At 43.5% G+C, this 23,764-nt stretch overlaps 1 pseudogene; it reads right to left on the bottom strand.

The window, feature by feature from the left end:
• LOC116906127 overlaps positions 1–2,866 on the bottom strand; it is a 4,879-nt pseudogene extending 2,013 nt beyond the window's left edge.
• Between the last annotated feature and the right edge of the window lie 20,898 nt (positions 2,867–23,764).

Raw genomic sequence — 23,764 nt, 5'->3', positions numbered from 1 at the left:
GAGGTAACAGAAAAGGAGGTCTGGGGAGTACGCACATGTGAAGCTCAGGACCCAGTGCGAACTGCACAGGACAATCCCTCCTTCCCTGACTTGCAAAGCTGCACTAAATCTGGACTCTCACTGCTAGGAAGCAGGGCTGTTGCTAGGAATTGACTCACCCAGGCATCTTCTCTTCACCAGCTCAAGCTCCTGTCCCCTTCGGGCTGACAGCACCAGAGAGACCCCCAGTTTAGATAACTGGAAAGCCAGCTCCTCACCAATGCCACTTGATGCTCCAGTAATCCACACCACCTTGTCAGCCAGTGCCTGTTCTGTGAAGGAAGGAGGAGAGTTGGCTGGGATAGTGATGCTCAGATATCACGGAGAAGCGAAACAGGAGTGGGAGGTGATTGCAAACACTTTGAATCCCAGCAACCAGGAGTCAAAAGCAGGTGAATCTCTGTGAGTTCAAGGCCAGCCTGATCTACACAATGAATTCCAGAATAGCTAGAATTCCATGTAGAGAAACTGATTCAAACAATAAAAGAAAAAAAAGACTAAATAATCTTTTAACCATATCGATAAATATGACAAACCTACCATGTGGAATTTAATATTTCAAATCTCCTAAGACTTCTTAAGAAGAAAAATGTTTTCCACCCATCCAATATTTTGAATATTTCATAATTCTTGGTAAAATTTCCAGCCTTGATTCTAACTTGGTTTCATTCTAAGACTTTATTTATCTATGTGTTTGATAAAGAAAATTAAAGCTTCTAAATAGAAAATAATTGCCTGGACTCAACTTTCTTACCCTTGAAACAGGAGATTCAGAATAAGTAACTGGGTCCCTTCCAGTTTTGTTTCTCTGTGCACTGGCTGCCAAGATTACACAAGTTATGCCCTAAAAATGACACACTAAAAAGAAAGATTTTGGTCTGTAACGATGAGTTTTGCAGGGAGGCAGGGAGACAAAAATATGTTATCAGTTTTAGCATGCCCTGCCACTACCCCGGACAATTTCACCACTCAGCATGAATAACGTTGTCTTCTGAACTATCACTTCTAAGCAAATGACACCACAAACTTTGGGTACTTGTCTTAAGAGACCAGGAAAATTTGACTGAGATCTTTAGGATCCAAAGTCTACTGTGAACATGCCATGCACTTACTGAACGTGACTCCCCTGTTTTTAAAGGAGCACTTGAAAGAGTCAGAATTGGGGTCAGTCTGAGGCCAGTGGGAAAATTCCACCACAAACCTCTGAGCACAGAAAGACCCCTCCCTTCTAGTAGGAGTAGAGGTAGTTTAGTTCCTAGAAGAGCTACAAGCCAAACTGTTGAACAAAGCCACCTGTAACTCCCAATCTGAGCCCCTCGGAAAGTCCTAGAATGGTCAGTGGACCACAAGGGCACTTCACCCCACCGATAGTACCCTGCCTAGTCACCATAGTTTGAATCTGCCCCAATTGTCTGCAAGGTATATAACTGCCTGTTAGAGTCTGCTCAGGGTTGTCTCTGCTTGAAGTAGGATGACCCAGACATGTGGGAATGATCAAACTTCTCTTGCCTTTGCATCGATTACTACCTCCGTGGATCTCATTTAAGAGTGAAAGAATAAAAAAATACAGCCAAGAAGTCAGAAGTTTAAAAAAATGCAACTTCACCCCTAAGAAGCCAAAATACCTCAAATTCCAGACTCTGCCCTCTACCTGTACTAACTGATCATAAAGTTAGATTAAAACTTGAAGAATAATCTTGAGAAACAGGAAGCTCCTCCCAGGAACTGATGAATCATAAAGTTTTATAATCTTGAGAAACAGGAAGCTCCTCCTTGTGATTTTTCATTAGTATTCTCGACACTTTCCAATGACACCATCCCTGCCCCCTTGGGTTGTGGTTTCTCCCTTTAAATACTCTTTCTCCCAGCCTTTCAGGGTCGAACTCCACTGCCCCTGCGTGGGATATGAGTCTCGACCCCAGTGCACTGGTTCCTATCAATAAACCTCACGTTTATTACAGCAAGGACGGTCTCACGTGAGTTCTTGCGGGGGTCGCATCATCCCGAGACTTGAGTGAGGGTCTCCCCACTCCGGGGGTCTTTCAAGAGGTCCTGGAAGAAATTCAATTCTGACCTCACACACTGACAATGTCTGCTTCTAAATTTGGGCTAAATTAAAGATCAGAGGATGTGAAATGCTATTCCTTTGAATGTAAAGCAAGAAAAAGACAAAAAGGCACAAGGCAGAATACCCACTAGAGCACAAAAATCACGTTACCTCAGAAAGAACACCTGGGGCTTTTGTGATGTTGAGCTCCTAGGCCAATGAGTAGTCAAAAGGTGGATTGTCTAAGATTCTACTTCAAAACCTCTCAGAGTGAAAACGCCAAAATAAACACTTTTGGTGTGAAGAGGCACCTTAGCATGGCACAGAGCTCACTGTTCCCCACAGTATTTTTGTCTTAGCTCTCTGGGGTTCCAGTGATGCAAGGTCTTAAAGATGCTCTCTTAGGAGTGCTTTGGCAACCAACTGCTAGAAAGGTTTCCCAGCCTAGAGGTGAAAACTTCCCATTTTGATATCTGGGCAGGCTGTAAGACTGCCTGTTCCCGTTATCCAGTCTCTTCCTCCCTAACCCTTAACCCTAGGAAAGGCTCAGGCTGGATCACTGAGGTTTCACCAACCACTGGCAGCCCAGAAGGACCAGACCCAGCAGATATCAGGACTCCCACTTGCAACTGAATGTCACAGAAGATTCTCACCAGGACACCGGCCCATCCAAGCAGCCCCCAGCAGTGTCAGGTCACTATCCAGCCACAGGAAGCTCAGCAGCCCCAAGACTAGCAGCAGCAGGGCACACAACGCCAGCATCCAGAACTCAAAGCCCATCACAGCTAGGAAAAGACAACTACAGCTCTGGAGCCTGCTGGTGGCAGGGCTAAAATATGCAGCCCTGGGCTCTGGCTCCACCCAGGTGCAGGCAAGTGAGGAGTGCCAGGTGCTCTCTGCCAAGTGCTGTCCCTCCTAGGTACTTTGAAATGAGGTATGCTGGTTCCGATAGAACAAAGACACTGACTGGACTTCATGTTGCAATAGGAACATAAACAAAGCTGGAGAGATGGCTCAGTGGTTAAGAGCACTAACTTCCAGAGGTGCTGAGTTCAAGTCCCAGCATCCACATGATGGCTCACAACGATCTGTAATGCAATCTGATGCCTTTTCTGGTGTGTCTGAAGACAGCTACAGCATATTTATGTAGAATAAATAAACAAACTAATGAATAAATGAATGAATAAATAAATATTTTTAAAGTTTTTTGTGCGCTCTTACTCTTGCCTTGCTCTCCAACCTCTGTCCTCTCCCCCCTCTCTCCAACTACTCTACTTCTCTTCTCTTCTATTTCCCCTCCCATCCCCTCCCTCTAATACCTCTTGACTCCCATTCACATGCCCTGAAAAAACTCTATTCTAGAGAGAGAGAGAGAGAGAGAGAGAGAGAGAGAGAGAGAGAGAGAGTTGTTTTGCAGGAAATTCTTTTCAAGGCTTTAGTTTTACTTGGTGGAAGACAAACAGCCACATTTCCAAGTCCCAGAGTCATCCTTCCCTCACCTCATTTGGCTGCCTCTGCAGGAAATGGAATTCTGTCAGTGCTGGGTATGTACTCCAATGCTCCCAGCAGACCCCGCCCCACTGGAGACCTTTATCAAGTAGATGAACCAAACAGTACATAGGTTATTCAGGCAAATGAATGCCTCACTAGTAGACTTTGTTTTGTTTTATTTAATTTGGTTTTTCATCATGACCTTAAAAGTACAACCTGTTTTCTAGGAATGATGTGCCCATTGCCCTCAAAAACTTTCGGTAACTCTGGTTATTTAACACTTGTACAAGGTCAGATCAACGAGATTGCTCAACTTTCTAGAAAGCAACATTAACTGAATTCAGTGGGTTTTAAAAACCACTCAACCAAAATCCAGAATGTGGAAGAGAGAAAAATAACTCCCATATTGGAGACTACAGTCGTTGAAGTTAGGAGTTGGGTATATAACAATACAAGGCCTTTTTCATGACTCTTTCAAAGCCAATTGTAATTTTCCCACTAGGGACCAGGGTACAACTGATAGTGGAGTATGGAATGGTGGTGTTCCTGGTTAACTGTGGTGCCAACATTCAGTTATTAATTACAAAGTAGCTCAAAGTAGTCAAGAAAAAAGCAATATCCCTGTTACAGAAAAAGTTACTACAGGAGTCTTTCCTTCCGTGGTCAGAGTGCCAGTTTGCAGACAGCAATAATCGAACAGAGATTTCTCTACATTCTGGAATGTCCAAACTCAATTTTATGTCAAGTCTTGTTTTGCAAATTAAGCACTCAAAAAAGAACTTTTTCTCCCTTTGTTTAACACCAAATAGTGAGGCACCAGAGACTACAATGTGATCATAGCATTAAGACATAAGACTGAGTCTGTCAGAGAGACCACTATTGAAAACTTGAAGAAGTGACAGTGGCTTGTCCCTGTGGCCAAGGTGTCTACACATAGCACTTTATTTTCTGTGCCTATGTTAGACTGCCAAGGGCCCTCAAGCCTTGTAGTATAGCTGTTGACATCATTTTCCTCTTAAGAGAGATCTCTTGGACTATGAAATGATATCTATACCCAAGATGTACTGCGCATATAGAGCTATATTCCAAGAATATGGCAACCCCAAAAATAGAAACTTTAAGAGGAATCAAATGATGGACTAGTTTAAAGGAAAATCATACAAGGTTCCAACTACAGGGTGTGTATTGTATCAATAATGCCTAAAGCCAACAACGTAGGACTTCTGATAAGTTGGAAGTGGAACTCTGTCCTATGGAAGTGGTAATTCTTGTGTGTATTTGAAGAGATCTGTAGAGGAAATAATAATCTTCCCTTCATAATAAAAGTACTGGAGACCCGAAGTATAATATTAGAGATGGGGTTGGTTTGGGTTTTTTGTTTTGTTTTTGTTTCTTTGTTCATTTGTTTGTTTGTTTGTTTGTTTTTCTGCTTTTCAAAGGCAGTTATCAGTGGATTCTTGTCTGTATGCAGTGAAGGCAGGCACAAGATAAGGCAAGGCCTGTGATTGGGCAGTGAAAAAGTTAGATGGGCACAGAGTTTTAGATAGAGGACAGAGAGAGGAGAAAGGGGAAGAAGAACCAAGATGGAGGAAGAGAAAGATGACCCACTTCTGTGTGGCCTTAAAGGGCCACAGGTAGTTATGACTATTTCATAAGGGATGGATTTTAATGGGACAATTTGTCTTCTCTAGGTGGACAGTTTATATTAATATTAAGTGATTCAGAGTTTATTGTGTGGATGTTTTGTGGGGGGAGGATTTACTGGTATAAATCTGATTGACAAATTACAAGCTTATTGAGTTTTGATGTTAACGGGTTATTGGGAGTTGCTACATTAACCACAGGGGGTAGATGCTAAGAATGTGAGCAGATTTTGCAGCAAGAGAGTCACAAGAGAGAGGCTGCTGCAGGGCTCAGAGAGTAGCCAGTGGCAATGTGGGATGGAGATTGGGAGTTTAGCAGTCAATTGAGATGCTTTGCTGATTTACATGAAAATGCCCCGCAGATGCCCTGTGGCCCACCAGAGCCAGCACTAGCTTGGGTTGTTGTATCTTTTTTAATATTTACTGCGACAGCTACAGGCATCAGCCTAGAATGTCAAGTGAGGCTGCTTCTAGAGCAGAGAACAATCTCATAACTGAACGCGTGTGTGTTGGATGTCAGGAAGCCACATTCTAACATGTCACTCGGGTCTTGTCTCTCTCCATTGTTTTTCTTTTTCCCCTCAATAAAATCTGTGTGTGGGTCCAAATCAACATTTTTTAACTGGTTTTATTCTACCATTTGTGGGAAGTATGAACTTTGAGGTCAGCTTTTGCTGTTAATAAGGTTTTACTCTAAGCTTCTAGATTTGCTGGGAGGAAAAAATTGGGGTGGGAAGGGGGAAACAAGGGTAACCAGAGCATCAGACCCCAGCAGAAGTCCAGGGTTATCTGTTTGAGAACTTAAAAGGGCACTTGTGAAAAAAATGAGCCAACAGATTTGATTTCTTAGACCTATGGGGGTTTTCTTATTTGTTTTTCTTGTTGGTTGCTGTTGGGGTTGTTTAAGCTACATTAGAACGCATCACGAATCTTTAGAATGATGTTAAAAGGCCTCAGAATGCACACATGTGATGCCAAGGAATACCTTTGGGTTTTAGTTTAGGGAGTGTAGACCCTGAGGACATGTCAGGGACTGTCAGAAAGTACTTATATTCATATCAGGGAGGTGTGTAAGTCCTAACCTTTTTCTTAGATTGAGCTTGTCCATTGTTAGGGAAAGGCAGGGGCTTGGTTTTATTTCCTGGATATAGCAAAAGAATAACAGGCTCTTAAGATTTCTTTTTTTAATTGTGGATCTTACATATTTATGTAAAATAAATGGGCACATTTGCTTTAAAGATAGAGGTATTTAGAACAGTTAATGGCTGTCATTTAAGGCGCCATAAATCATGAAAACTGTTAATAATTTGTTAGCCAAGTGCAAGGCCCCCGAAGGGAGCCCCCAAAGACGCGACAGACCACCACCGTCTTGCTGTAAACGCACGCAGGCAGCTCCAATTTGCGGAGCACCCAGGCCAAAAATGAACCTCACATAGGAGACAGAGGGTTCACCCCAAAGCTCAGAAGCTTAGGGTTTATATAGGCAGTAGTTGGGGAATAGGGTTCCTGTAGTGACAATGTAAAGGTCTGTTTTCTCCTGGGAACAGTCCTTGGTTCCTGTTCTCTAGGGTGGATGTTTATCTGAGTTGACAAACATCTGGTTAACCCAACCTTGGTTTCCTGGAACATTATCTGCAGGGATAATATTGGGGGCTAAGCAAACATCATAAGATCGGGGGCAGGGCTTGTGCTCATTACTCACTTGAACATGTCGTGGGTGAATGTCTTTCTCAGGAATTTCCAATGCTTGCCATCCTTTATCCTCTCTATCTTTTTAATGGCCCGCCAAAAAGTCCTGGAATATTCCTTGTTCCCCAGCCCATCCAGAGCCCCAGTCTAGGGTAGCCTGACAGCCTGCCCTCCTGCATTTTTAACTGCTTGTGTCATGAGTTCATACAGTAAGTTTTAAACTACCTAAAAACTCTCTCTCATGCTTAGTGGCACACACCTTTCATCCCAGCACTTGGGAGGCAGAGGATAGTGGATCTTTATGAGTGTGAGGCCAGCCTGGCCATGTTCCAGGGACAAATCCAGAGCTATAGAGACCTTGCTGCACCCCCAACACACACACACACACATGAGTGTATACACACAATACACAACAATAATAAGACACAATAGAGAGAGAGAGAGAGAAATTGAAGACAATATTTTAGAACTAGATGCTAAGCATCCCCTGAAGTGTCTATTAAGTGAATGAGACAAGACTAGAACTGAAGCCAAAGAATATAGCATCATCCTATGTAAATATAAAAAGTATTGCCTTCAGTTCATTGTTAAACCTTATTCCTTTCCTTTCTTTTTATCCATCCTAGCACAACACACACACACACACACACCACCCATGACTTTAATATCTGACATAGCAAAATGAATAAGGATTATGAATGGTAAGGCACAAAGAAATGATTTTGTGTAATCTTATAGGATGATTAAAAGAATATAGTGTTAGGCTGTAACACTGAATACCAACAGTGCCAAGATACACAATAATAATAATAATAATAATAATATTACTAATATAGCTACAGCAACAATAATAATATAAACAATCATAATAACAGACAAAACAGAGAACAAAGCATTGGCTACAACTGATTTAAACGGAGCTGTCTGCATAGTTTATCTTCATGTTACAGTTATGATCGCCATGCTGCTCAAAAGTTATACTCAGAGTGATAAAGTGGCCTCAGGGAAGGACACTTGCCACCAAGCCTGACAATCTGAGTTTGATTCCTGGGATCTACATGGTGGAAAAAGGAAACAGACCTCTACATATACCCACTCGGGTACATTCCTTCCCCAACCCAACCTCAGAATAAATAACATATAAAAAAAAATCAAAACCAAAAACAAACAAACAAAACAAACCCTAAAGTTAATTTTAAACTGTCAGCAGCAATGTTTGGGAGACCTCAGACCTGCTTCTGTATTGTTTACTCTAGATAAGGACTTTGGGCCCGTAAGTTACAAAAACCTGAATGTCCTGATTTTACCACAATCAGTGACAATGCTGACAACATCACAACATCGATTTGAGCCCACTAACTCATTTCCAGTTTGCTCCATTTTCACTGTCGACTGGAGCTGCAACCTGTCTGAAAGCACTGTCAGAAAGAGCTGGCACAGTAGACATCCAGAAGTAAAGGGGCCGCAGTTGCTCTGATGAAACTTGAAGATCATTTTTCCTCAGTGTGTCTCATGGACCACTTTGTCCTAAAGATTCCTGTGCCTCCTGAAAGCCCCTAAGCCACACTGAGATCCTTTCTTTAATGGTATGGATGGAAACGTTGTTTTGGGAACATTCTTCTTTATCAGAGTTATTTTCAATTGCTGTGATACAGTATTATGATGAAGGCAACTTTACAAGTTTTTGGGGTTACGATTTTGTGGTGGTTTGAATGGAAATGGCTTTGTTGTAGTAGGTAGCCTTGTCATTGGTGGTGGGCTTTGAGGTCCAGATGCTCAAGCAAGGCCTGGCATCTCTTTTCTTCCTGCTGCCTGCTGATCCTTCCTGGTGAGCCTTGGAGGCCACTTGCTTCTACACGATTTGGGGGGATTTTACAACAGGCCAGGGATAAGAAGTAAGCTCAAGGCTGGAATCTGGCTTTTGGGCAGGACTCAGAAAACAGGCCCAGATTAAGAACATTTACATTTGAGTTAATTCAAACCTCAGAGCAGGCTCCAGCTGAGGCACTCTGGCAGTCCTTTTGTCTTGGTCATCCTCACCAGAACCTAGAAAGGTGTTTACAGGATTTTATTTATTGTCTTGCTTGTTCCTAGACCCAGAACAGATCTTACTATTCTGCATGTACTTAATGTGGTATAAAAGCAGATTGGAAAATAATAAACCCACTTCAACCTCAGCACTCGGCCATGTCAAGCCACTCTTGCAGTTAAGACTGCACCCCGATGGCTAGGAACCATCTTATGCTTTAACACACTATTCTGGGCTATACGTGTGTGTTTTGTGAGAGTGGGTGACCCAAATCATGGATCTGGCACTTTCACTTCGGTTCCATTATTTCTGCCAGGGTGGAAGTAGTGGTCTGAGATAGATTCAGACATGCTTCACAGAGTGCCCAGCTCGGCCATGGCAAGCCACTCTTGCAGTTAGGACTGCACCCCAATGGCTAAAAACAATCTTATGCTTTAACACACTGCTCTGGGCTATAGTGTGCTTTTTAGAGTTGGCAACCCAGATCATAGACTGTATAATCCCATCATAGGTTACTTCACAGCAGTGAGGTGTGTGCCTGGTATTGAAAAAAGATCCAGCTCGAGTCTCAGGATGGTGCGCCTAGGAAACATTTATCCCGGATAAGCCCCCAAAATGAAAGATCCCTAAAGAGAGACCCTTTCTAAAAGTCGTGGGAAATCAGGACCCAGACAGAGAGACCATTTTGATGTAATGGAGGCTAGGTTTATTACGGAGATCTATTACAGGGATCTCCGGTTGACATGTATCCCATGAGGAGACAGAGGTGTTTAATTCCAAGCTCAAAAGTCAGGGTTTATAGGGAAGGCTAGGGGTTTGGCCAAGTTACACACAATTGGCTAATTTCTGGCACGGCTATAAGTGATTGCCCATTTAAACATGGCAGGAGATTACAGCACAGCAGGAGAGTACGATTGACTGGGAGCGTACAGGATTTTTAGAAGCTAGGGGCGATTAGGTTTTGAAGGACATCTGTTAAGGTGTGACTCTTGAGTTACCTGGGAGGTGCCCTTCTGCCAGATGGTTTGAGTCAGTCCTGATAACTCTGGCTGGTTCCTGCATTCCTTTTTTTATCTTTATGGTCTGTTAGTCCTAGCTGCAGGGCGGGGCTGTTTTGACTTGCTTTTTCACAGTGTTTAGCCCTGAGTCTGTGAATATTGAAACTTACTCTTTTAACTTCATATTTTTAAACCTTAAATCTGTATAATTTTCCTTTCATTATGTGGCACCATAATATTCCCGTCATTGACGCTTCCACCAGTGACTGGTTTTCCAGCCTGAGTTATAGACGGTATTTAGGATGGAGAAGTCGAGGCCAGACATGGGCTACCCAAGGGGAGAATCACACTCCCCAGTTGTCTCAGCCTCCTCACAATGGAGGCAGTGGTAATGGACAGAGACCTGATTGGTAGCTGAATCACCTGGGCCTTGATAAAATCTGTTAACTTTCTAACCACCCATGGACCAAAGGAGACAAGTAGCAGGAGTCCTATAAAGTGGCCCAGGATACTGGGTAGAAGAGGTGGGCAGGAGAGGAGAAACCAATTTTTTTTTTTATTTTATTAACTTGAGTATTTTTATGTACATTTCTAGTGTTATTCCCTTCCCGTTTCGGGCAACATCCCTTCCTCCCCCCCTTCCTTATGGGTGTTCCTCCCCACCTCCCCCATTGCCGCCTCCCCCGACAGTCTAGTTCACTGGGGTTCTTAGTCTTAGCAGGACCCAGGGCTTCCCTTCCACTGGTGTCTTACTAGGATATTCATTGCTACCTATGAGGTCAGAGTCCAGGGTCAGTCCATGTATAGTCTTTAGGTAGTGGCTTAGTCCCTGGAAGCTCTGGTTGCTTGGCATTGTTGTACATATGGGGTCTCAAGCCCTTCAAGCTCTTCCAGTTCATTCTCTGATTCCTTCAACGGGGTCCTGCTCTCAGTTCAGTGGTTTGTTGCTGGCATTCGCTTCTGTATTTGCTGTATTCTGGCTGTGTCTCAGGATCGATCTACATCCGCTCCTGTCGGTCTGCACTTTTTTTGCTTCATCCATCTTTGTCTAATTGGGTGGCTCTATATGATGGGCTACATGTGGGCAGGCTCTGAATGGGTGTTCCTTCAGTCTCTGTTTTAATTTTGCCTTTCTCTCTTCCTGCCAAGGGTATTCTTGTTCCCTTTAAAGAAGGAGGAAGTTTCACATTTTGATCATCCGCCTTGAGTTTCATTTGTTCTAGGCAACTAGGGTAATTCAAGCATTTGGGCTAATAGCCACTTATCAGTGAGTGCATACCATGTATGTCTTTCTGTGATTGGGTTAGCTCACTCAGGATGATATTTTCCAGTTCCAACCATTTGCCTACGAATTTCATAAACTCGTTGTTTTTGATAGCTGAGTAATATTCCATTGTGTAGATGTACCACATTTTCTGTATCCATTCCTCTGTTGAAGGGCATCTGGTTCTTTCCAGCTTCATGGCTATTATAAATAAGGCTACAGAAACATAGTGGAGCACGTGGTCTTTTTTACATGTTGGGGCATCTTTTTGGGTATATGCCCAAGAGAGGTATAGCTGGGATCTCAGGCAGTTCAATGTCCAATTTTCTGAGGAACCTCCAGACTGATTTCCAGAATGGTTGTACCAGTCTGCAACCCCACCAACAATGGAGGAGTGTTCCTCTTTTTCCACATCCTCGCCAGCATTTGCTGTCACCTGAGTTTTTGATCTTAGCCATTCTCACTGGTGTGAGGTGAAATCTCAGGGTTGTTTTGATTTGCATTTCCCTGATGACTAAAGATGTCGAACATTTCTTTAGGTGTTTCTCAGCCATTTGGCATTCCTCAGCTGTGAATTCTTTGTTTAGCTCTGAACCCCATTTTTAATAGGGTTATTTGTCTCCCTGTGGTCTAACTTTTTGAGTTCTTTGTATATTTTGGATATAAGGCCTCTATCTGTTGTAGGATTGGTAAAGATCTTTTCCCAATCTGTTGGTTGCCGTTTTGTCCTGACCACAGTGTCCTTTGCCTTACAGAAGCTTTGTAGTTTTATGAGATCCCATTTGTCGATTCTTGATCTTAGAGCATAAGCCATTGGTGTTTTGCAGAAAACCAATTTTTATACCAGGCCTCGCTCTTTAATCTTTCTCTTTGTCTCTTTTGTAGACTTCCTCTAACTTTTTGTAGTCTGTTTTCTACTAATCCTGTCTTATCAGCATAAAAGCAACACTCCTCCTGAGGGCCACAGAGCCCTCCCGTTGCAGAAAGAGAAGATCTAATCCTCTTCATTTTGTAGAACAACCTCAGCCAAGGAAGCAACTGAATCTTTAAGATAGGTTATTCCTTGTTGAAGCTCACTGATGTCCCTGTCTATGGCAGCACTGAGCTGATGATAACTCTGTTGGGAGGTGATCAGGGAGGCAACCCCAGTTCGTATCCCAACAGCTGACAGGCCTAGGAGTACTGCAAGAGTCACAGCAGTGATGGGCTCTCTCTCTTTGTATGCGGGGAGGTGCCTCTTTCCCAGAACTGCAGGAACTCAAGATTGGACCAGGGAACTCGTGCAGTGGTGGTGGAGTTGGCAGACACCACATCTCCAGTGCCATTTAGAATCACCCAGGTATAGTTGAAGATTTGATGAGGTGATGTAGAAAGGGCAGATGTGATGATGCTTCCAAGGATCCATATGAAGGGGAACATGGTCAGCATGGTCTGTAATTAAGCATAGTTAGACTTTTCCTCAGGGTTGTCCCTGGGTGGGTTAAAGGCCTTAATAAGGCACTCGGATAGCCAACGGGTCTTTGAATCATAAATGCAGACTGATCCACATCCCCAAATGAGGACCGGATCAGGGCCATACCATTGGGATGTTAACGTCCTTCCATAGACTCAGGTATAATCATAAGAAGTATGGGGGGTGCTACAGGCAGCTCACTGCAGTTTCCTCCATCCCTGTCCAAGACAAGGTAGTTAAGGACAAAGAGTGGCTGATTTATTAAATTTTTTGTGGATACTACTGGAGGGGAATAATATCCCCATTTGACTGTAATTTATGGATCATATTTTTAAGGGTTTGGTGAGTTTTTTCAACCATACCCTGTCCCTGAGGATTATAAGGAATGCCCGTGGACATGGTTAATTCTGAGTTGGGAACAAAAGTTTTAAATTTAGAGCTAGTATATGCAGGTCCATTATCTGTTTTAATAATCTTAGGGTTGAGGTAAACTGTGAGGTGCTTGCATGAACATGACTTATAACATGTTTGTGGCCTCCCTGGGTGCAGGGCTAGATAAAGCCGCAAAGGGTATCAATGGTGACATGAATATATTTTAATTTACCAAAGGAGGGAAGATGGTGACATCCATTTGCTAGAGCCTTCCAGGAACTAGCACATGGGGTTGACCCCTAGATGGGGGTCAGGCAGTAGGGTCACACAGCCTTTGCAATTATGGACTATTTGGCAAAACCTGTTCACGGGTGATCTTATTTAAATCCTAAGGGTTTGTACATTAAGGTGATGTAAGTCATGTGCTTATTGGGCAAGTGTAAGGGTTATAGAAAGGCCCCTGGCCAAGGCCACAATCGATGAGGCAATCAACCACATCATTACCATCAGGCAAGGCCTGGCACCTGCATGTGCCAGCCATGTCCTACAAAGAAGGGGCAAGAACACCTCTGAATATATTTTTGTAAGGTGAAAACAGGGGGCAGCATTGGTGGTAGGCTGAATATAGGGCACTGTTTCTAACCGGGGGATAGAAAAGGCAAGATATGAGCTATCTGTACATAGGTTAAAGTGTGCAACGGGCAGCACACGAAATACTGCGAGATAGCTTGAAGCCCTACCAGCTGAGCGAATCTAAAGGTAGAGAACTGTTGAATTTGACCATCAATGGAAAATGCGGCTTGTCCATTAGAGGAGCCGTCTGTAAAGACAAGGTGGACTCCCGACATAGGATGACCAAGTGTTACCTTTGGAAAGAACACTCGGACTGTAATTTGGGGAAAAAACTGCATCAACTTATCTGAGGGGTAATGATTATCTATCTTACCCTGAAAGGCAATGCAGCTAATTGTCCATTCATTTTCACATGTTGACTGGAGCCAAGAGACCCCAGGGGAGAGGCCTAGGGTAAGATTAAAGCATCGGGGTCCCTTCCAAAGAGCTTATGGGACTGATCTCTTCCAAGATGTATGATTTGTGCCACCAGCAAGGGATAGGTGGGAAGGACCCTAGTTGAGGAGGCGGGTAAATGTATCCAGTAAAGAGAATATTGCTGCCAAAAAACTGCTGCTGGGGCAAAGGGGGTAGGAAGGACATCATTGAAAAATGTCGAGAATACCAGTGAAAAATCACAAGGCGGAGCTTCCTGTTTCTCAATATTGTTTAAATTTATGGTCCGCTAGTTCCTGGGAGAAGTTTCCTGCTTCTCAAGATTGTTTAACTTTTATGGTCCCTTAGGTTCCTGGGAGAAGCTTCCTGTTTTCAAGATTGTTCTCTAAGATTTTAATTCTAACTTCTTGGTCATTAGTTCCTGGGAGAGTTGCCAAACCAGCTGATGTAATTACCCATTCCATAGCCTTAGGAGAGGCTTCTGAAACATACAATCTGGGCCCAACCTGTTTCTTCTGCTCTAAACTTTGTGTCTATAAAACTTTGAAACTTTTACCTTTTCATTCCCACTTTCTAGTGGCTAGTTCTAATCATAGAACTAAATTTCAGTGTCTTCATAATATTATTTTTTCTTGTCCTCCTAAAGCATGATATTGTTGAAAATAACATCAAAAATCTGCACAGCGCCACTGTTTCTCTCTAATAAAATCTACTAATTTTATTAAGGATGCATGGCCCAAATGTAAGAAGCTAAAGTAAACTCAAAAGGCCCTATTAATGAGAGATTAGTTGTCAAAGTGGGAGACCTGTTGAATCATCTCTCAAAACCATCCTTGTTGTGCTTCTCTGTCTCTCTGTCTTTTGTCTAACCTTTTTTTTTACTATCTATGAGTCTTTAATTATTCCTAAAATGGGCCACATAAAACAATATTCTTCCTTTTTAGACCCCCTTCTTTAAGGAATATCAGGTCTAATCTTCTTATTCTGAAGGACTACTCTTGACAGGAGGTTAGGGACACTTGGAGGTCAGCAAAAGTCTGTTTTACTCTTTTTCTATATCTAAGTCAATGGCAGTTCTGAATTCTCCATAAGCCTTGTGCTGCAGGTCAATAGCAGATGTCCTTGTAGCTGCCTTGCAGCACCAAACTCAGCCCTAAGATAATTGCCAGAGTAATTCTCAACTTCTTTTGTGTCTTTATTAAGACTTTAGCATCAGATTCCAATCAGGATACTATCTGAACCTCACACACAAAAGTCATGACTGCCTTTTTTTAGAACTTCTAAACTTATACAGGTTGGTGATCCCTGAGGCACAGTCCCAAGAAGTGTTAGGAGTACTAATGTACGGAATGCCTTCATAGTAAGGGGATGTTACATCATCTGCAATAGAAATCAAGACTACCTCCAGACCTATGATTGGGGGACCTATCTCAATGGAGCCCAGGGCAAACAAGAAATTTATGTTTCTAAAGCATACTCCTCAAGTGAGCATTACAGCAACCTCGCAGTCACATCTCTGATATATCCACTTATCTGATGTGCAAATCTAGGGAGCTTCTAAAAATCTGAGTGTCCCTCTAGGTCCCAGCACCCTCCCAGTCCCAACAGCTAGTACATGGCTGGTGAGGGCTGACACTTGACTGCTCTCAGGGTGGTTAGCAGCACCAGGTACGGTCCTTTCCAGCGAGGCTCGAGTGTCTGGGCCCAATGTTGTCGTACGTGGACGGAATCTCCAACGTAGAACTGGTGAGATGTATCAGGGGTCCCCAGGACATAAGTTCTTGCCAGCTGTAACCAAACTTCTTTCTATATCACCTGTAGGTCTTTTAGCTTGGCATATAAATCATTATTACTATGAAATGTTGTTTCAATAACATCATCTAATAGAGTCAGAGCAGTCGAGGCCCATATAAGATCTCAAAGGGGTAGGGCTGAATCTGGAAGGGATATTCCAGAGTAAGAGGGAAGGAGTGCCACGCCGTCTGTGCCAGTCTTCATGGTCAATTTGGTCAGGGTCTCTTTTAGAGTTTTATTTATTCACTCTACCTGTCCTGAACTTAGAGGTCTGTAGATACAATGTAATTTCCAATCGACCTATAAATATCTGGCCACACCTTGGCTTACCTTGGCAACGAAAGCAGGGCTGTTGTCTGACCTGATTACCTTGGACACTTCGAACCAGGGAAGATGTCTTCCAGTATCTTCTTGATGACTACCGAGGCTGTCTCTTGCCTGGTGGGGAAAGCTTCTATCTATTCCTGAAAAGATATCTACAAGCACTAGGAGATATTTGTAACCACATTTTCCTGGTTTTATCTCAGTGAAGTTTACTTCAACTTCTCACTAAACTTCCTAGGTCTTTTTGCCCTGTTTGCTTGCTAAGCATTTACTTACTGACATACCTCACACTTTTCTACTGTCTCTCTGGCTAAAATCTTAGAGAGTCTATTACATATATCTTAACTACCTGGGTAAGCTTCTTATCCCCTAAATGAGGCCATCTGTGTATGTGGCAAAGTGAGTCTCTGGGGAGTATAGCTTTCCCCTCAAGTGTGCCATTATCTTTTTTTTTTTTTTTTTTTTTTTGCAATTTGGGCCTTTTTCTGTTGTTAATTCTAAGTGAGGCCATACCTTAGTCTGATCCCACTTCCCAGTGGCTGTCTCTTGTGGACCTGCAACCAGGATAGGCTCCTGCATAGCCATTTTTCAAGCCACCTGATTTGTTATTGCCCCATACCACTGAATCTCTTCCCTCCTGATGTCCTGGGCAATGAATAATATTCACAGTTGTTGGCTTCATCAGGGAATCCAAGAGACGGCAAAGGCATCTGCACTGATGTGCTTGGGGGTAGAGGTTCGTTCATTTCAGATGACATTTGTGTTGTCCACCATGGCAGTACCCACTCATCTTTGACCTTCATGAAGAGAACTATTCCTGTCTGTAGACAAGGTAGCCTCGGCTTTTAGCAGGGGTTGATCAGTCAGTCACAGAGGTCTTTCCTCCACCCATGGGCTTCTGCTGTGGTGGCTCCAGCTCAGGGTTGGGCAGCATGGTGACCAGATTGCCCCCAACAGGTGGAGAATCTAGTCCATGTCAGCTGACCAGTGGTCCCATCCTCTGGGACATTCCATTCAAAGGGAAAACATAAGCCACTCTACCACAGTTTAAGTACCGGATTGGGTGATAATTGTTAGTGACCAGCTGGCAGGAGCGGGTGTGTTCCAGGCAGACTGGCACTAAGCTACACATCTCCCAGCATCAGGTACTGGTACACTGAAACAGGTCTAAAGGTCCACATACACAGTCTGCAGATATGCATACACATGGCCTCACCCAGCCATTTCAGCCCACACAAGCCATTTTGGAAAGCAAATTTCTCATGAGCAAGGGATAGGGGCAGTCAGGGATGACAATAAACTAGTGGGTTACCCAGTCCTCACCAAGGTCCACTGTTCTTCGGGTAGTTCATAAGTATTGTTTTTGCCGGTACCCCCTGTATCCAAAGTTTTTTGATGGACACTGGCCCATTGGGGTGTAGAAGCACAGAGTGTTGGGCCCCTATATCCACAAAACACTGGGTAGGCTTCCCCTCTATCCTGGGGGCAGTTCCTGACCTAGTGCCCTTTTTCTTATAATAGGCACACTGATCCACAGCCAAGAATTCTCTTCTGTTGCCAGGTGGTACTGTCTTCCTAGTCCTCTAACACCTGTGGCCAGTAAGTCCTCTCCTTCCTTTTATCTCTCTTTATCTCTGGCTTTCTCTTCTTTTGTCTTTTTCAGTCTCTCTGTTATGATATCTTGCATCTTCCCCCACAGCTACTTTTTATCCACTTTGCACAGACCCTGAACCACACTTCAACTTATTTTTCTTAAGTTATTAACTCTCTCAGCAACATAGCTTAACCCCTCAAGTTTCTCCAACTTTTTTGTCATATCTTTTTTACCTTAGCCAAATTGGTGGGGCATTTTCTAGCCCCTCAGAGACCAACCATTGAGCCTCATAAAGACTTGTAGCATTCCTACCTTCAGGCATGTTGAAGTCAACAGGCAGTTCCATGTTCAGAACATTCTTCTTGCCTCTAGTTGGATTATATGTTCTCAGTGGTGAAGAGGATAACAACAGCTACTAACAAGCATCTCAAGTAGGAATGGTGAGAAAACAAGAAAGAGAGTCCAGAAAATAGGGGAGGTCCAAAAGAAGACAAATAGCATTCAGTCACACAGAAAAGCAATCAAAAGATTAACAGATAAAAAACAGAGGTGTGGACACTTCTGGTTTTTAGAGGGAGTCCCAATCTCGCGCTCCCTGCCTCCAGCTCACTGCTCCCAAACCCCATGGGAGAGAGAGCTCACCACCCCGAGAGGTGGGCACTCCTGAGACTGCAGAGTGGAAGAGACCACCAACACTGCCCACCCCTGCCTACAACTCTGGCCCAAGAGGAAACTGTATACGGCCTCTGGGTTCCGTAGATGAGAGCCCAGGGGCAGCAGGTCCACTGCGTCTGACACACTGCCGGAACCCGAAGAGACCGACCAGATAAACAGTTCTCTGCACCCAAATCCCGTGGGTGGGAGAGCTAAACCTTCAGAGAGGCAGACACGCCCGGGAAACCAGAAGAGACTACACTCTGCCCACATCTCTGACTCCAGAGGAAAACACCAAACGCCATCTGGGACTCTGGTGCACGGGGGCTCCTGGAGAGGGCGGCGCAGGTCCTCCTGGTTGCTGCCCCCATGGAGAGCTCATAAGCAACATTCCACGAGCAAACTTGATAGTAAAAATGGCCATTTTACCAAAAGCGATCTACAGATTCAATGCAATCCCCATAAAAATACCAATCCAATTCTTCGAAGAGTTAGACAGAACAATTTGCAAATATATCTGGAATAACAAAAAACCCAGGATAGCTAAAACTATTCTCAACAATAAAAGGACTTCACGGGGAATCACTATCCCTGAACTCAAGCAGTATTACAGAGCAATAGTGATAAAAACTGCTTGGTTTTGGTACAGAGACAGACAGATAGACCAATGGAACAGAATTGAAGACCCAGAAATGAACTCACACACCTGTAGGCACTTGATTTTTTGACAAGGGCAAAAAACCATCCAATGGAAAAAAATAGAATTTTTCAGCAAATGGTGCTGGTTCAACTGGAGGTCAACATGTAGAAGATTGCAAATCGATCCATGCTTATTAGCCTGTACAAAGCTTAAGTCCAAGTGGATCAAGAACCTCCACATCAAACCAGATACACTCAAACTAATGGAAGAAAAACTAGGGCAGCATCTCGAACACATGGGCACTGGAAAAAGTTTCCTGAACAAAACAACAATGGCTTATGCTCTAAGATCCAGAATCGACAAATGGGATCTCATAAAACTGCAAAGCTTCTGTAAGGCAAAGGACACTGTGGTTAGGACAAAATGGCAACCAACAGATTGGGAAAAGATCTTTACCAATCCTACAACAGATAGAGGGCTTATATCCAAAATATACAAAGAACTCAAGAAATTAGACCGCAGGGAGACAAATAACCCTATTAAAAATGGGGTTCAGAGCTAAACAAAGAATTCACAGCTGAGGAATGCCAAATGGCTGAGAAATACCTAAAGAAATGTTCAACGTCTTTAGTCATAAGGGAAATGCAAATCAAAACAACCCTGAGATTTCACCTCATACCAGTGAGAATGGCTAAGATCAAAAACTCAGGTGACAACAAATGCTGGTGAGGTTGTGGAGAAAGAGGAACACTCCTCCATTGTTGGTGGGATTGCAGACTGGTACAACCATTCTGGAAAACAGTCTAGAGGTTCCTCAGAAAATTGGACATTGAACTGCCTGGGGATCCAGCTATACCTCTCTTGGGCATATACCCAAAAGATGCCCCAACATATAAAAAAGACATGTGCTCCACTATGTTCATAGCAGCCTTATTTATAATAGCCAGAAGCTGGAAAGAACCCAGATGCCCTTCAACAGAGGAATGGATACAGAAAATGTGGTACATCTACACAATGGAATATTACTCAGCTATCAAAAACAATGATTTTATGAAATTCGTAAGCAAATGGTTGGAACTGGAAAATATCATCCTGAGTGAGGTATCCCAATCACAAAAAAACACACATAGTATGCACTCATTGATAAGTGGCTATTAGCCCAAATGCTTGAATTACCTACCCTAGATGCATAGAACACATGAAACTCAAGATGGATGATCAAAATGTGAATGCTTCACTCCTTCTTTAAAAGGGGAACAAGAATACCCTTGGCAGGGAAGAGAGAGGCAAAGATTAAAACAGAGAGTGAAGGAACACCCATTCAGAGCCTGCCCCACATGTGGCCCATACATATACAGCCATCCAATTAGACAAGATGGATGAAGCAAAGAAGTGCAGGCCGATAGGAGCTGGATGTAGATCTCTCCTGAGGGACACAGCCAGAATACAGCAAATACAGAGGCGAATGCCAGCAGCAAACCACTGAACTGAGAATAGGACCCCCGTTGAAGGAATCAGAGAAAGAACTGGAAGAGCTTGAAGGGGCTCGACACACCATATGAACAACAATGCAAGTAACCAGAGCTTCCAGGGACTAAGCCACTACCCAAAGACTATACATGGACTGACCCTGGACTCTGACCTCATAGGTAGCAATGAATATTCTAGTAAGAGCACCAGTGGAAGGGGAAGCCCTTGGTCCTGCTAAGACTGAACCCCCAGTGAACGTGATTGTTGGGGGGAGGGCGGTAATGGGGGGAGGGTGGGGAGGGGAACACCCATAGAGAAGGGGAGGGGGAGGGGGGAGGGGGATGTTGGCCCGGAAACCGGGAAAGGGAATAACACTCGAAATGTAAATAAGAAATACTTAAGTTAATAAAAAAAAGTAATAAAAAAATAAAAATAAAAATATATCAAAAAATAAATAAAAAAAACAGAGGTGTGCACAAAAGCAAAAAACAAGCGGCTGCCACAAGATTGCCACAAAACTGAACTGATTCAGACAGGTTCTGTGATCTCACCAAACACAGATGAAGGGGAGCAGATTCCACATCACTCCTCCTTTCCTACCACAGACAGATGAAGGGGAGCAGATTCAACTTCACTCCTTCCCAAGGGGACACCGAAGACAGATAAAGGAGAGCATATCAAAAACAATGGTTAAGTCAAATGTGCCTTCTAGAGGCCAGCCAACATCAAATGTCGGCCACTCCGGGGAGCAAAAGTCTGCCACGGTCCCTTCTTGTTTGGAGGTTCTAGCAGGGAAGCACAGCCAGTCGTATACCTTTGACCGAAGACCGGCCCTCCTCCATTCGGGGAAGGTCGTCCTCTTCGATCGAGCATGCAGCTTTGGGAGGGATGCAGCTGGAGCTGTGAGGGAGAAAGGGGACACCCACCTAGCCAACCAGATCAGCCAAATCAACCCTGGTGATCAATGGGGTGACAGATGTTGTAGACAGATTGCCCTCACATCCAAGTTCCCTTCTTAATCTCAACTGACAAGTTGTGTGCTCTAGCCCTAACTTCAGTCCAGTGGTCTAAAGTCAAACTAAGTCACAAGTAACACAAAACAAAGACAAAGACTACTCTGGAAATACAGATGTCCAGGAGTGCATGTAGATTTCTCCAACCCAGGAGAACTACAGAACTACTGTGTCCTCACTGGTACCCAGACGGTAATCTCCCAGGCATCTCTGGGGTTCCCCCAGACCTCCTGGGACATCTCCCATGGCAACACAGTCGGTGATTCCCCTGGCATGTCTACCACTCACACCTGCCATCTCTGCTGAGACGTGAGCCTCTGTCTCTAAGCTACTGCAAAACCGGAACTCGCAAGCAAATAAAGACCCAGAGTTTAGCTGGCACAGATACATAAAGAAACAAAGACACAGATGCTATGTCATCTCCATGTGGCTCTCTTGGGAGGCGAGAGGTGGTCACGGTCCCAGGCAGGCCCCCCCAAATGAAAGATCCCCAGGTGGGGAGACTCTCCTCAAGTCTCAGGATGATGAGACCCCCACACGAGAACTCACGTAAGATCCTTGCTGTATTAACATGAGGATTATTGATAGGAACCAGTGCACTGGGGTCTAAACTCATATCCCACACAGGGGCAGAGGAGTTCGAATCAAAGTGGCTGGCAGAAGGGGTATTTACAGGAAAAAAAACCCACAGAAACTACAACCTAAGGGTGTAGGGATGGTGTCATTGGAAAATGTCGAGAATACCAGTGAAAAATCACAAGGAGAAATTCCCTGTTTCTCAAGATTGTTTAACTTTATGGTACACCAGTTCCTGGGAGAAGCTTCCTGTTTCTCAAGGTTGTTCTTTAAGAGCTTAATCTAACTTTATGGTCAGTTGGTTCCTGGGAGAGAGTTGCTGAACTGGCTGGTGTAATTCTTCTGCTGTAAACTTTGTCTAGGGAGGCAACCTCAAAACTTCTACCTTTCAAGCCAAAATAGAAGCTTAGAGTAAAAACTTATTAACAGCAAAACTGACCTCAAAGTTCATACTTCCCATAAATGGTAGAATAAATTAGGTCATAAAATGTTGATTTGGACCCACACACAGATTTTATTGAGGGGAAAAAAATGATAAACAATGGACAGAGATAAGACTGGAGGGATTTGTTAGAATGTGGCTTCCTGACGATCCAACACACACACGTTCTGTTATGAGATTGTTCTCTGCTCTAGAAGCAGTCTCACTTGACATTCTAGATTGATGCCTGTAGCTGTCGTGGTAAATATTAAAAAAGATACAACAACCCAAGCTAGTGCTGGCTCTGGCAGGCTACAGTGCGTCTGCGGGGCATTTTCATCTATATCAGCAAACCATCTCAATTGACTCACTAAGCTCCCTATCTCCATCCCACAATGCAGCTGGCTACTCTCTGGGCCCAGCAGCAGCCTCTCTCTTGTCACTCTTTTGCTGCAGAATCTCCTCACATTCTTAGCATCCACCCCCTGTGGTTGTTGTCCCAACTCCCAATAACCCATTTACATCAAAACTTAATAAGCTTGTAATTTATCAATCAGATTTATATCAGTAAATCCTTACCCCCACAGAACATCCACATAATAAACTCTGAATCAATTAATATTAATATAAACTGTTCACCTAAATAAAAAAAATTGTCCCATAAAATCCATCCCTTATGAAATTGTCATAACTACCTGTGGCCCTTTAAGGCCACACAGATCTGGGTCATCCTTGTCCTCATCCATATTGGTTCTTCTTCCCGTTTGTCCTCTCTCTGTCCTCTATCTAAAACTCTGTGCCCATCTTACTTTTTCACAGCCCAATCATAGGCCTTTTCTTATCTTGTGCCTGCCTTCACCTGAATATAGACAAGAATCCATTTATAACTGCCTTTGAAAAGCCGAAAACAAACAACAAAGAAAAACAAAAACAAAAAAACCCAAAACCATCCCCTTCTCTAATATTATACTTCAGGTCTTCAGAGCTTTTATTGTGAAGGGAGGATTATTATTTCCTCTACAGATCTCTTCGAATACACACAAGAAGTACCACTTCCTTAGGACAGAGTCCCACTTCCAACTGATCAGAAGTCCTAGGTTGTTGGCTTTAGGCATTGTTGATACAATAAACACCCTGGAGTTGGAACCTTGCATGATTTTCCTTTAAACTACTCCATCATTTGACTCCTCTTAAGTTTCTATTTTTGGGGTTGCCATATTCTTGGTATACAGCTCTATATGCACA

Source organism: Rattus rattus, chromosome 7, assembly GCF_011064425.1.
Source record: "Rattus rattus isolate New Zealand chromosome 7, Rrattus_CSIRO_v1, whole genome shotgun sequence".
Lineage (NCBI taxonomy): Eukaryota > Metazoa > Chordata > Mammalia > Rodentia > Muridae > Rattus > Rattus rattus.
Note: the sequence above shows the minus strand (reverse complement) of the source record. Positions and strands in the feature narration are given on the sequence as shown.